Here is a 15,137-nt window from a genome sequence, read left to right as displayed (position 1 = left end):
TTGTCAGATTTAACAAATAGACTATATTGTACGTACACACATACATATATGGAATCTGACAGCCAAATATCTCTTTCCTGTCACATGCCAAGGAATATTTCCTTCATGCTGCTCATATCTTTGTCATAGTTACTTTTAATTGTAAAAGAGAAAGATAACATTTTAAATCATGAAATATTGATTGCTGATCAGCTGCAGTTACTTCTTTGGGGATAGAAGTTGGCATTTTATACATTAGTCCAAGCATGGCAATTGCAAACTCTGTAAAGTAGAACAGCCCTGTATGTAGGCCAATGAAATGCTATTGCATTGAAAACGCATCAAGATAGACTCATCAATGCTTAAGCTTCACAAAGGCCCAAATTTCCATCACATGTAGGAGAAAGATTGTGGGAAGAAAACAGTGATTTTACTTCAGACCTTGTGGAAAAATTTCAAGCTATTGCAAATATATATTAGTATCCTCTGCAGTTAATTCAGTTTGTTCAATTCCTTTAATATTTCTGATACAGGTATCACAATGGCACCAACACACTCTCCTTCCTGCCTAGTTCCTGTTGACTCATAGAATCATAGAATTACTACAGTGCAGAAGGGTGCCATTCGGCCCATCAAGTCTGCACCAACCCTCTCTGAAAGAGCAGCTGGGTCCAACTCCTGTTCTATCTCTGTAACCCCACCTAACCTTTTTGGACATTAAGGGCAATTTAGCATGGTCAATCCACCTAATCTGCACATCTTTTGACTGTGGGAGGAAACTGAAGCATCTGGAGGAAACCCACCAGACACGGGGAGAACGTGCAAACCCCACACAGTCACCCGAGGTTGGAATCGAACACAGGTCCCTGCCACTATGAAGCAGCAATGCTAACCACTGTGCTGCCATCTCACTTCCTCAACTAACTCACCCTGGCAGCCACTTCCCACCCTTGTTTGAACGAAGAAAAAGAAAATAAATTTCAATTACATTTTTAAATTGCAGAACTATGGAGAAACCCATGCTACAGGATACCAAAACCGTGCTGTGGAAGTACCTTCATTATGCAGACTGCAGAGGTTGAGGAGGAAAGCCCACCATCACCTTCTCAAGGTCAACTCAGGGTGGCCAAAAACCAATTCCAAGTGAAAAAGAGAGCGAGCTTGATAACTCAGAAGTAGTAATTATGTAATCTAAAACTTAGGTTTTAAGGACTGAATGTTATGAGCAGGGACCAGGTTAGCATATTTCTCAGGTTTAGGAGGTACCCACCCCAGTTGAGATTGGGTAAAGGAAAGGAATAACCTCAACAAAAGCAATGCAATGGTTTTTATTAGCACACAGAGGAGTTGCGAGTGACCAAGAAAAATGTTATCAGTTGCAGGATTTATTATTTTTGTCGGCAGTAGATGCATTAATATATAGTGAAGGGCATTAAGCTTCCACAACTGAACCATAATTTAAAATGCAATTAGATCCGGGGTTTTTTCACTGCACGATACAGGGAAGAGGACAACCTTATTTCTATCTGGGTTCACTCTTGGCATATGTCACATCACCATTGTGGAGGGATTGGGGAAGAACAGAAAAAAGCTCAAACAATGGGGGGAATCAACGGAATTAGATGGACATATTGAAATAAACTATTTAAATCTCTGCTCTTCAATTGAACAAATCCCTATCCAATTTTGCAAGTCTGACATTTCAAACTGTTGAACTGCCAAACGCTCACAATGTTTATGTTCAAGAAAACAAAATGACTGTCAAGACAGCCATTGTGCAAATGTCATTCTTATTCTTAATTACCTAAAGCTCTGTTCTAATTGTTCTTCTTCAATGAGGGAAAGAAAAGCAGAAAAAAAGCCAGTGAAATAAAATGAAGTGAAACATTACCCTAATTGTAATGTGTTTTGCCTCTGACTCCCGGCTAGGGCAAGAATGTATTTATTTGAGAAAAAGGTAATTTTTTTTTTTTTTAATCTGCTTATTGTGGTTTTCAATTTTTTCATAATATATTTTATTCCAAACATTATCAAATTCGTACATACAAAGCCCCAATTATATCATACAAACAGTTTGCCATTTTTATTTTAACAACCCTAAATCCCCTATTCCCCCCCCTCAGCCCCACTATCTTTGGGCAGCACGGTAGCATTGTGGATAGCACAATCGCTTCACAGGCTGGATCCCATTCAGCAGAGTCACTGAACATTCCCAGTAAGTGCAGTGCCAACAAGGCCACGAACTGTTTGTAAAATTCGGCCAGAAAACCATCCGGCCCCGGTGCTTTCCCCGATTGCATGGAACCAATACAGTCTATAACTTCCTCCAACCCAAATGGTGCCTCCAGCCCCTCCCTCTTCCCCCTTTCTACCACTGGGAAGTCCAATCTGCCCAACAATCGCTCCATCTCCGAGCCATCTTCCGGTGGATCAGGCTTGTATAGCCCTCTGAACACCGCCTTCAACACTTCCCAAAAGGCCAAGATGTCAGCCTTCCCTGCACCCCCCCCCCCCCCCCCCCCCCCCCAAAGGAGCCTGGCACCCCAAAGATAGCCACCAGCGGATATGGCTCTAGTTTGGCCCCAATGATCTCCAACATGATCTCAAAAAATTAGACCAAGAACCCAACTAACTTGGGGCAAGACCAGAACATGTGACTGATTCGCAGGTCCCCCTGAATAATGCTGAAACCTGTCCTCCAGCTCAGCGAAGAACCCACTCATACACGTCTTAGTTAATTGCACTCTATGTGCCACTTTAAATTGTATCTGGCTCAATCTAGCTCAGGAGGAAGCTCATTCTATTTTGGATTTCACTCCACACCCCTCCCTAGGTCCAGCTCTAATTCCTCATCTCTTCTAGTGAAGGTTTCCCCTTCTCCAGCAAACACAGATATCAGGGATCTTCCCTTGCCCCATCGCTTCCCGTGATAGCATCACATCTTTCAGTGTGGGTCTCGGCAACTGGGGGAATGAAGACAAATCTTTATCAAGAAAATACCTGAATGCCTCGGAGTTGAAATTTCTCATCTATCTCCTCAAGACTCGCAAATCTACCTTCCACAAGTAAGTCCCTGAACCTCTCAACCCCTTTTCTCCTCCCGATCCTGTACATTGTGTCCAGCCTTGACGGTGCAAACCTATGATTATCACGGATTGGTGAAAGTAAAGACATGTCCCCCAGTCCAAAATGTTTCTGAACTGGTTCCAAATTCTTAAAGATGCCACTGCTACCGGGCTCAAGAGTTTAGCCGGGGAAAACGGAAAAGAGGCCGTAACCAATGCTCTCAGACACGACCCCCCTCTATCCCTAAACACCTAAACTGCATCTTTGCGAGCTTAAAAGGCAGCCTCCCCAGATTTGTCCTCTTCCCCAGAGAATTTACTGGGAACATCTTGCTCTTGCTCATATTCAATCTGTACCCTGAAAAGGATCCAAAAGTTTTCAACAGTTCCATGGTTTCTCCCATACCTGTGAGAGGATCAGAAAGTATTGAAACAAATCATCTGCGTAAAGGGGCACTCTCCCTCCCCCCCTCCCCGCCTCCGCTCGATACCTTTCCATTCCCTTGACAATCTAAGCGCATTAGCCAATAGTTCAATCTCTAGCGCGAACAATAGTGGAGAGAGCGGACATCTCGGTTTCGTGCCCGTGTTGTTGGAAATATCCTGAGCTCACAGCATTGGTCCGGACACTAGTCGTGGAGGCATGATATGGCAGCTTCACCCAGGAAATAAAAGTAGGACCAAGCCCAAATCGGCCCAAGACCTCGAAGAAGTAGCTCCACTCGACACGGTCAACGGCCTTCTCCGCATCCATGGAGATGTTTACCTCCGGCATCACGGGCAGCACGGTAGCATTGTGGATAGCACAATTGCTTCACAGCTCCAGGGTCCCAGGTTCGATTCCGGCTTGGGTCACTGTCTGTGCGGAGTCTGCACATCCTCCCCGTGTGTGCGTGGGTTTCCTCCGGGTGCTCCGGTTTCCTCCCACAGTCCAAAGATGTGCAGGTTAGGTGGATTGGCCATGATTAATTGCCCTTAGTGTCCAAAATTGCCCTTAGTGTTGAATGGGGTTACTAGGTTATTGGGATAGGGGGAGCTCTTTCCAAGAGCTGGTCCAGACTCGATGGGCCGAATGGCCTCCTTCTGCACTGTAAATTCTATGATCTGTTCCACAGAGGGCAACATGACCACATTTAAAAACCTCCTGATGTTGGACAACAACTATCCAGACAAGTCCTGTCTGGTCCTTAGAGAGCACTTCTGGTAGACACCCCTCCAAACGTTTTGCCAGAACCTTAGTTAGTATTTTGGCATTAGTGTTTAATAGTGAAATAGGCCTATAAGACCCACACTCAAGGGGATCTTTGTCCTTTTTCGGGATTAGAGAAATTGAGGCTTGCGTCAGCAAGACAGGCTAGACCCCATTCAGCAGAGTCACTGAACATTCCCAGTAAGTGCAGTGCCAACAAGGCCACGAACTGTTTGTAAAATTCAGCCAGAAAACCATCCGGCCCCGGTGCTTTCCCCGATTGCATGGAACCAATACAGTCTATAACTTCCTCCAACCCAAACGGTGCCTCCAGCCCCTCCCTCTTCCCCCTTTCTACCACTGGGAAGTCTAATCTGCCCAACAATCGCTCCATCTCCGAGCCATCTTCCGGTGGATCAGGCTTGTATAGCCCTCTGATCACCGCCTTCAACGCTTCCCAGAATGTGGGAATATCGGCAGCCAGTTCTCAATCTCGGAAATATCTCTTATCACCTCACCAAAAACACCAGGCACGACCAGCGTCTCTTTGGCTCCCCTTTGTCCGCACCCGAATTCCTCAGGATGGAGGACAGGCCATGCAACGGAAACTGAACTATATGGAGGTGGGCATCCACCAGAGGCAGTGCTTTATCTGCAAGAACCTTCTTGTGCGTCACCACCACCTCCATTAAGGCACCTCACAACTCTTGAAATTGGACATGACGATTATGCATCGCAGAACCAAGACTATCAGATTGATCACCTTCATGGCTAGCAGCCTTCATCCGTCGGTGTGCACCAGGGCGGGAAATCTCTCAAAGGCCACCAAAGGACCCACCCCAACTCCCCCCAGCCACCCCGAATCAACAAGGATTAAACCATATTGTCTCAACTTAGAAGTGATGGAACACTGGCCAACAAATCTCAGTACATAGCCATGTAGGCTGAATAAAAACTTGAGAGATCTGCACAAGGAAGAAAAAATGAGCAGAGCCTGAGCTTGCGAAAACGCAGCTGCTCCTGCACTCACATCACATGATCTCCAGAAAAAGGTGAAAGTTTGAACCCGCAAGCAAAGAGTAGGTTTGTATAAATTTTATGCATGTAATCAACCTTCATGGTAGGTTCAAGTACAAGGCATTGACCAACGTGAGGGAAGAGAAATGATCATCTCCCTCCAAATCAGTTCCTTCTAAATTTCAATCATACAAGAGGACATACATTCATGTTTTCTTTTGTAACCAAGAGAGAAAGCAGGAGCCTACGGTTTTAGAGGTGAGGGTGAAAGGGCAAGAGAGACACTTGACATTGGAGAAAATGAACTAGTGGTTACTTTTAGTCTTGGGGCTAATCCAAGGGTAATGAATGTCTTTTTAGCAGATGAAAGTGCAATTCTCTGCATCGTGAAATGGTCCAGTTAGATCTGGTGATCATGCGTCATCCCGTATCGAGCAGGAGGGGAAAAAATTATGACACCGTATTTTTTCTCTCCATTATCATTGTAGGGACACACTGTGCCTCCGTCAATGGTTCCAAATAGTAACATGGCTAAAATTAACAAATTAGCTATTTGGCTTTAATTGAAGCTGCATTCATCTTCTCTGGCCCTTCAACGGCAGCAGCTAATAGTTCATCCTTTGGTATTTTAAGGGACAATATGATTTTCTCTATTCAAATGTTTAAACTGTAACTATCAGTAGTATTGAAATATTTTGTTTTATAGGAACATAATACACTATACATATTAAATAGAACCATTTGGAATGGAGATGTTTATTGTTTGGTTATAGGAACTGACAGAAGCATGCTACCAATGGTCTTCATCTAGCAGCAGTTAGCCATCAGTCTTCAGCCATCATGTAATTCACATGGGCAGACAGCAAGGCTTATTCCCACAGCTGCCTCTCAGAAATTTATTTTTGGATATCTTAGCTGTCTGCTCCTCTCAATATAGGAACAGTAGATACCACAGATAAATCTAGAAACTAAAGAGATAGGTAGGGGCAACATTGGAAAGAAATGCACCTGCATTCATCAGCTTTTTCACCCCATTTAACCAACCTTTCCATCCTATCATTCAGTCAGTATTTTACTAATTTCTGCAACTGTGGAAGTAATACACAAGTCTATAATAACAATCCAACTTATTTTCTTCAGCTGACCTTTGCATTTTATCATTTAAAACCATGGGCAGAATTCTCCGACCCCTCGCCGGGTCGGAGAATCGCCGGGGGCCGGCGTCAATCCTGCCCCCGCCGTGTCCCGAATTCTCCGGCACACGACATTCGGCGGGGGCGGGAGTCCTTGGGGGGGGGGGGGGGGGGGGGGGGGGGCAATCTGGCCCCGGGAGGTGCCCCCACGGTGGCCTGGCCTGCGATCGGGGCCCACCGATCAGCGGGCGGGCCTGTGCCGTGGGGGCACTCTTTTCCTTCTGCCTTCACCATAGTCTTCACCATGGCGGAGGCGGAAGTGACCCCCTCCCCTGCGCATGCGCGGGGATGACGTCAGCAGCCGCAGACGCTGTGGCGCATGCGGGGACTTACGCTGGCCGGCGAAGTCCCCACGGCCACAGCTGGCTTGGCGCCAAAGGCCTTCCATGCCAGCCGGCGGAGCGCCAACCACTCCGGCGCAGGCCTAACCCCTCAATGTTAGGACTTGGCCCCTAAAGATGCGGAGACGTCCGCACCTTTGGGACGGCCCGACGCCGGAGTGGTTTATGCCACTCCATCACGCTGGGAACCCCCTCCCCACCGGGTAGGGGAGAATCCCGGCCCATGTTTTTCAAACTTTTTTCCCGGGACCCATTTTTATCAACCAGCCATCCTTCATGACCCACGCCGGCCGACCTTCGCGACCCACGACGGCCGCCCTTCGCGACCCACGCCGGCCGACCTTCGCGACCCACGCCGGCCGACCTTCGCGACCCACGCCGGCCGACCTTCACGACCCACGCCGGCTGCCTTTCGCGACCCACGCCGGCCGCCCTTCGCGACCCACGACGTCCGCCCTTCGCAACCCACGCCGGCTGCCCTTCGTGACCCACGACGGCCGACCTTCGCGACCCACGCCGGCCGCCCTTCGCGACCCACGCCGGCCGCCCTTCGCGACCCACGCCGGCCGCCCTTCGCGACCCACGACGTCCGCCCTTCGCAACCCACGCCGGCTGCCCTTCGCGACCCACGACGGCCGACCTTCACAACCCACTCCGGCCGCCCTTCTCGACCCACGCCGACAGCCCTTCTCGACCCACGCCGGCCGCCCTTTGCGACCTACGCCGGTCGCCATTTGCGACCCACACCGGCCGACCTTCGCGACCCACGACGTCTGCCCTTCGCGACCCACGCCGGCTGCCCTTCGTGACCCACGACGGCCGACCTTCGCGACCCACGCCGGCCGCCCTTCGCGACCCACGCCGGCCGCCCTTCTCGACCCACGCCGGCCGCCCTTCTCGACCCACACCGACAGCCCTTCTCGACCCACGCTGGCCGCCCTTTGCGAACTACGCCGGTCGCCATTTGCGACCCACACCGGCCGACCTTCACAACGCCCCATTTTTTCTTACCTTTAATGCGAGAGGTGAGCCTGGGCTTATATTCTATAGTCTAGAGTAGTGAAGAAAGAGAAATGACCTCATTGAAACAGACATTATTCACTCAGGACTCTACAGAGCAGATGTAGAATGTAAGTTTTCCTCGGATGGGTGGTTTACGGCCTGGGGATATAGTCTGCAAATTACAATGCAACGATTTTAGACATAGGTGAGGAAGAATTACTTCACTCAAAGTATTGTGAATCTTTTTAATCTCTAAAATTCACTAACAAAGAGAGTTCTGCAGGCTCAGCCATTGAGCATATTCAAGGTAGATGCAGGAAGACCGAATTGAATTAAAAAAATATCTTCTCCTCAGTCAGTGCGCTGACGTCAGGAGGAGGCGGTGTTTCTCTCTGAGCTCCGGGCATTCGCACTGATGAGAGGGCACGCATGCACAGCGTGCCCCCATTTTAAAGCCTCTCGCAGCCGGCAGTTTTAAAAGGCGTCTGCTTCGGCCGTTGTGGCTGAATTGCCGCGATCTGGAACGCCGCGATGGATGGCTCAGTGACCCTCCGACACCTGCCCGCGACACACCCGTTGGTCGCAATTCCCATTTTGAAAATGCCTGATTTAAAGTAATCAGTCACCAGCAAATATCACTGTCAAATTAACCCTCCCAGTTTCCATCTCTTTTCTGCCGCAGAAGGTGGTGCAATCGATCCCTCATGTGCTGGGGATGACCACATGGCATTTGACAGTGGAATGTACTATAGCTGAATCCAATATTATCCTCATTTTGCAGATTGGTGTGAGTGGAGGTCTCAAGTAACCGAATTGCAATTAGGCAAGTTGCGGAGGACATTTGCAACACCCCAGTGCATGTATCTGGCACATCACTGTGGGTTGAACACACTGGAAGTCAAGGATGTTCAACTGCCAGTGGAATATGTGGATGCCAGGATTTGGTTCCGTGAGATTGGGCTGTGTGGGAGGGGCCTGCACAGCTGCAGCTCCTGGACAGAGAATGGCACTGATACATGGAACAGTATGATGGGCAGATCATTTCTACAACAAAGTTCATGCTAATGCTTTTGAAGGCTTATCCTCCTCTTCTGTTGAGGAACCTGCAAGGGGTGCTACTGTGTGTTTGTTTCTCTATAAAAGTAAACTGATATAGCTTTGTATTGGCACCAATATGGAATAATGACGATTCCTTGTTGTTTGACCATTAGTGTGATATGTGGAATGATACTTAGTTGATTTTCAAATCTTTGTTACTGCTGACCATTTAGAATATAGAATAGAATTTACAGTGCACAAGGAGGCCATTCAGCTCATAGAGTCTGCACAGGCCCATGGAAAGATCACCCTGTCTAAGCCACACCTCTACCCTATCCCCGTAACCTAGTAACCCCATCTAACCTTTTTGGACACTCAGGGCAATTTAGCATGGCCAATCCACCTAACCTGCACATCTTTGGACTGTGGGAGGAAACCGGAGCACCCGGTTTCCCACACAGGAAACCCACACAGACACGGGAAAAACGTGCAGACTCCGCACAGACAGTGACCCAAGTCAGGAATCGAACCTGGGACCCTGGAGCTATGAACCCACTGTGCTACCCACTGTGGTACCGTGCCGCTCTGGTAGAAGTAACAAAATATTCTCAACAAGTCCCAAAATGTCGGTTTGACTTGTTAGGGGTCGAGATTGAGAGTTCAGCTCCAGTGTAGAACTTTAGTACACGATCTAGGATGAGGTTGCAGCACAGTGCTGAGTTAATTCTCACATTCTGGTTCAAACATTCTAGAACAACTGAAAGCAAGCCCTGAAAACGTATATTGCCTTTTAACATACTGCACATTACGTGGATATTTGTTTAATACATTTTGGTGGTGGGGCTGTGAAGAATGAAAAATTATAGATCCAGATGCTTGCAAGTGAATTAAGGGATAAAAAGTGATATTAGGATTTTACTGACAGATTAAGGTAAAATAATTGTTTCTGTGCAATAGCAAATAAGAAACTGATAATAAAATTGGGGGAGTATTACCCAAATTTAAAACAAAAGCGGGCAACACGGTGGTTAGCACTGCTGCACACAGCGCCAGGGATCCGGGTTCAATTCCAGCCTTGGGCGACTGTGTGGAGTTTGCACATTCTTCCCGTGTCTGCTTGGGTTTCCTCTGGCTGCTCCAATTGCCTCCCACAGTCCCAAGATGTGCAGGTTTGGTGGATTGACCGTGCTAAATTGACCCTTGGTGTCCAAAAGGTTAGGAGGGGTTATGGGGATAGGGCTCGGTAGGGTGCTCTTTCAGAGGGTCGATGTAGACTCGATGGGCCGAATAGCCTCCTTTTGCACTGTATGGATTCTATGAATCTGGAAGACTCCCACAAGCCTCTGGGGAATAGTAATCAGAAATGCAGCTGCAACAAATGAACCTATCTAGTTCCCAAAGAAAAGGAACCTGTATTCAGCTCCTTTAGCACACGGCTTCAGAGCCCACATCAATTACTAAGCACAATACAGCGCTGACACTTTATGGGAATTTAGTTAGTCACACACTTTTTGAGAAAGAATAAAGTATAGGATTATGAGAATTCAAAATACAGCACGGCTGCCTATCTCTGCATTAGCTGGCATGTATCATTGGAAAGATAGCAAAGGTCAGGAAATTATGTAGCTATCATTTTAAAAATATGCTACTGTACTGACATTTACACAATTCAATTCATAGGATTATTACCTTGGGATTTCAATGGCGTTTTGACAGATAGATTGCCAGGTTCTTGTTTATAATCCTCTGACTCTTCGAATAGAATAAGTCATGTCTTCCAAACCTCTATTGACAACCGAATCCAAAGCTTCCATTTCAACCAACTGCTTATCCATTTTATGGAAATGTCTCCTCCACTTTACATGCCAGATCCTTTATGACAGCTCCAGCCGAGATTGGAAGTGCTCAACATTCGAAAAATTGCCTGGGCAAACTTACATTCTGCAACACAATGTGCTTTGCCAATGATAATGGTAAAATTTTATAAGATATTTCTCCCTTCTGTCAAAATTTGTTCAGTCCCAGATACACAAGTGTCTCCCCTTCCAAATAAATAGCTTTTTTCAGATGTACATAGATCTTAATAATTAGTTTCAGCTTGCCTTCTTCTAAGATTTCCTTCCTCCTTTCTCTTAACATAGGAGTGTTGCTACATATCTCCCTACCTTCGCTGGGAGCAGAGGTTCAAAATAATGACCAAGTAGCTTTAAATGTGGTGAAGGAACAAAATGTAGACACAAGCTGAGCAGGCTCCTTCATCGGCGTTCATGACTGTGGCTAATTTCTGTTGCTCCCGTTATTTCTAAGCAAAATAAAATTCCTGGGATTTAGTTTCATTGCTTTGTGAAATCAGAAATGTTCACGTTAAATAAGAATACTTTGGAAATATCAAGCAGACTTACATACCTTATTACAATAACCCAAACCAACCAAACCAAATTGCTTCAAACATAACAGCACAGGCAAGATACAAGAGGATTGTGAGGCAGTGGGATTCGTTTGGGATTTCACACACAAAGCGACCAGCTGATTAGAAGCTGTAGGACTTCTTTCTGCCCTGTATCAAAATTCTGGAACTCACAGGAACATACAGAATAGCAGTAGAAGTAGGCCATTCGGCCCCTCGAGCCTTCCGCGCTCTTCAATAAGCTCACGGCTGATCTGTTTGTATTTCAAGTTCTACATTCCCAACTACCTTCGATAACCTTAGATTCTTGTTAGGCAACAGAATCGATCTACCTCTGCCTCAAAAATAGTCAGTGACCCCCACCTCCACCACCTTCTGAGGCAGAGTTCTAAAGTCACACAACCCTCTGAGAAAAAAAATTCTCCTCATCTCTGTCTTATAAGGGGCACACCCAACTTTAAAACCTAGTTCTGGACTTATCCACAAGAGGAAACATCCAGGGCAGCAGGATGGCCTAGTGGTTAGCACAACCGCCTCACGGCGCTGAGGTCCCAGGTTCGATCCCGGCTCTGGGTCACTGTCTCCTCGTGCACATTCTCCCCGTGTCTGCGTGGGTTTCGCCCCCACAACCCAAAAATGTGCAGAGTAGGTGGATTGGCCACGCTAAATTGCCCCTTAATTGGAAAAAATAATTGGGTAATCTAAATTTTTTTTTAAAAAGAGGAAACATCCTTCCCATGTCCACCTTGTAAAAAACATTCAGGTACATTCAGCACGGTAGCACAGTGGTTAGCACAATTGCTTCATAACTCCAGGGTCCCAGGTTCGATTCCCGGCTGGGTCTCTGTCTGCGAAGTCTGCACGTTCTCCCCGTGTGTGCGTGGGTTTACTCCGGGTGCTCCGATTTCCTCCCACAGTCCAAAGATGTGCAGGTTAGGTGGATTGGTCATGCTAAATTGCCCTTAGTGTCCAAAAAGGTTAAGTGGGGGTTGCAGGGATAGGGTAGATACGTGGGCTTGAGTGGGCTGCTCTTTGTAAGGGCCGGTGCAGACTCAATGGGCCGAATGGCCTCCTTCTGCACGTAAATTCTAAATCTTACATACTTCAATCAAGTCACTCCTCACTTTTCTAAACTCCAGAGGAAAAGAGCCTGTCTGCCTAACCTTTCCTCAGAAGGCAACCCGCTCATTCCAGGTGCCATCTCCCTCCCTAATAGAACTGTGGGTGTATCTACACCATATGGACTGCAGCAGGTCAAGAAAGCAGCTCACCGTCAATTTCTCCAGACCAATTACAGATGGGCAATAAATGCTGGCCTCGTCAGCGACACCCACACCTCATGAATAAATACAAAAAATAGAAATTCTACAATACTTGCTCAACCTTTCTGTTTAGCAAAATTACAGAACTACTTGGTGATAATCACCTGAATTACTCAAACATCCACATCCCAATAAGAATAATTATTGTTGCTTTAAGCTCTCTATATATGTCAAATATGTGAGAGATATATGGGAACATGGGCCCAGCAGACTGCCCTTGCCAGGAGGCTCAGGAAAGAGCCATAGATGCTTCCCTTGTTTATTAAAATCCTTGAGCTATGTGAAGCAACAGAAATTTTTTTAAAAGTCAACAACAAAACATCTGTCAACCCAACGAGCTTGTCGTTCAAAGACTTCCAGCCTTGGATCTGACTTCGAAAAAAATTATTCCCCAAGATATTAGTAACACCAGCAAAACAACATTTATTGCCCATCTTTAATTGTCCTGAGGGTATTAAGAGTCAACCACATAGTGTGTACACACCAGACTGGATAGCGTGGCCGGTCCCTTCCCAGAACGACAATAATAAACCAATTGTCGAGCTTTTAAAAGACAACTCAATAGATTTGATGGCAATTGTTTCTGTTATTAGGTCACTGGTACGACCCCGGTTGATGTTGTAACTGAACAGGAAGAGTCCAGAATGGAACCCTGGCTCAAGAGACTGCAGGCAGAAATCCGTTCCTGAGAATAAGTGTTGATGCTGGGGCATGAATCACGGATTGCTACGACAACAAAACTGGTGCCGCACGTGACCAATTCAGCAACTGTTGAGCTTGCAGCGACGCCACATGGAACACAATCGATTCCAATGAGAATTGGTGCTGGATTCACGATTGACACTCAGGAGGCTGACAAGCTGCAGTTGCATATACACACTTCACTCCAAAAACACACCATCCCAGCCAACAAGATGGCAGTGTGGTGAACGGCACCATGGTTCATGGACATCGAGCTTGAGACGCTACTGGACACTGTGGAGAAAATGCCGGGCCAACCCTGTACCCCGGTCTGGGAAGGAGGCTACCAGCCACCGCTGTTCGCTGTGCCTGGGCGCAGATGGCAGAGGCCATCAGCGCCACGAGCAACACCATCTGGACCAGCCAGCAATACTGGAAGAAGCTGCATGACCTCCTCAGGGCAGCCAGGGTGAGTAGGCAGCACTGTGCCTCTGGCACCAACAAACTATAACCCCACCACGGCCACTCTTCTCTTCCCCCCCCCCCCCCACCCGCACACCTAGAAGGTGGTCCATAACCACCGGATCATTACTCCATGGTATGGCTTTTCTTCTAGCAAGGCTGAGACAGATGTTCCCTCTCGCCTTCTAAACCAACTGCTTCAAGCACAGCTGTGAGAGTTGCCTTCTCTCGCACTACCTATCCCCAACTGCAATCAAATGAATATACTAAAACTTAAAAATGTCTCTACGTTACAAGGCCCCAGCTGATACGCAACCATTGCTGACTTATTTGCTCTCAACACCGTAGTTCTCTCTAATATTATGGGCCAGGGTTTAGAGAACCCAAAGTATATCATGGAGTTCACCTGACCCACAACTTTTAATAGATTTTGGTTATGGAGAGCACAAGGGCCCACTTTACAGGTGTGATGCAACAGAGCTAAAGTACTTTTAAAACAAAACAATGTTTATTCTATGAATTTAGTTAACACTTTATAAACACACAGTAAACATCTTATCAACTACAAACACTGATACGTTCCCAAATACAATATTCTACAAGTAACCCTTAGTCACTTTCCTAACAACATCATAAGTCCAAAACACTTTTTAACAAAGTCAGCAGGTTTATATTCTCTGCAGAAACAGGTATTACTTTGAAATCATTAATGAGCTGAAGACATTCGTTAGCTTGTAGCGAGAAAGATCAATACACACATCTGCTTGGTTCACATGCAGCTCTCCAACTCTGAAAACAAAACTAAACCCACTGCAGCTGCCAGCTCAAAACAAAAGTAAAAGCAGAGCCAGAGGTCAGCTTCACCCACACAATTACATCACTGCAGCCATTTTATGAAACACACTTTTCTTCAAGGGATCCTCACATGACACTAAGCACAACAGAGACAGAGTAGAATTGACACAACCCCAACACATACATTCATGCTGAACAACGTGTGTTTGTAACTATGGGTTTTATCCTTCCAGGCACAGAAACATGAAATTAAACACACTTAAAACTATACCTTATTTCTAATGTTTACTAATACAAATATACATCCCTTAAAACTCAGGTTTCCGAACGATCAAATACCACCAAGTTCAGTTTTGTGACCACTGGACAGCTGTTTCAGGAACCTAACCACATCGCGCGTGTACTTGAACATTACAGGCAAAATTCTCTTACTTTGAGACAAAGTCCCGTGGCAACTGCAGGAACATGGGAGTGTTTCCCACTGTGGCATCCGGCAGGAAACCACACCTGATCTTTCAGCCCTGACCTCACTGATTATGCACCAGGGTGTCTTACGCCATCCTCAGCGATAGGGCCGGCCTGGATGGAACATAATCTGCCATCATGTCCAGGTTCCATACTGAAAAGGTGTCCAACATCATTGTAG

The 15,137-nt window shown here is 46.7% G+C and overlaps 1 protein-coding gene across 1 annotated transcript in view; it reads right to left on the bottom strand.

The window, feature by feature from the left end:
* Positions 1 to 15,137, bottom strand: part of LOC119955521 (neuronal calcium sensor 1) — a 138,100-nt gene that overhangs the window by 85,791 nt on the left and 37,172 nt on the right. The gene's annotated exons all lie outside the window — the stretch shown is intronic.

The sequence above is a fragment of the Scyliorhinus canicula genome, chromosome 21 (genome assembly GCF_902713615.1).
Source record: "Scyliorhinus canicula chromosome 21, sScyCan1.1, whole genome shotgun sequence".
NCBI lineage: Eukaryota > Metazoa > Chordata > Chondrichthyes > Carcharhiniformes > Scyliorhinidae > Scyliorhinus > Scyliorhinus canicula.
This window is presented reverse-complemented; position numbering and strand designations above follow the sequence as displayed.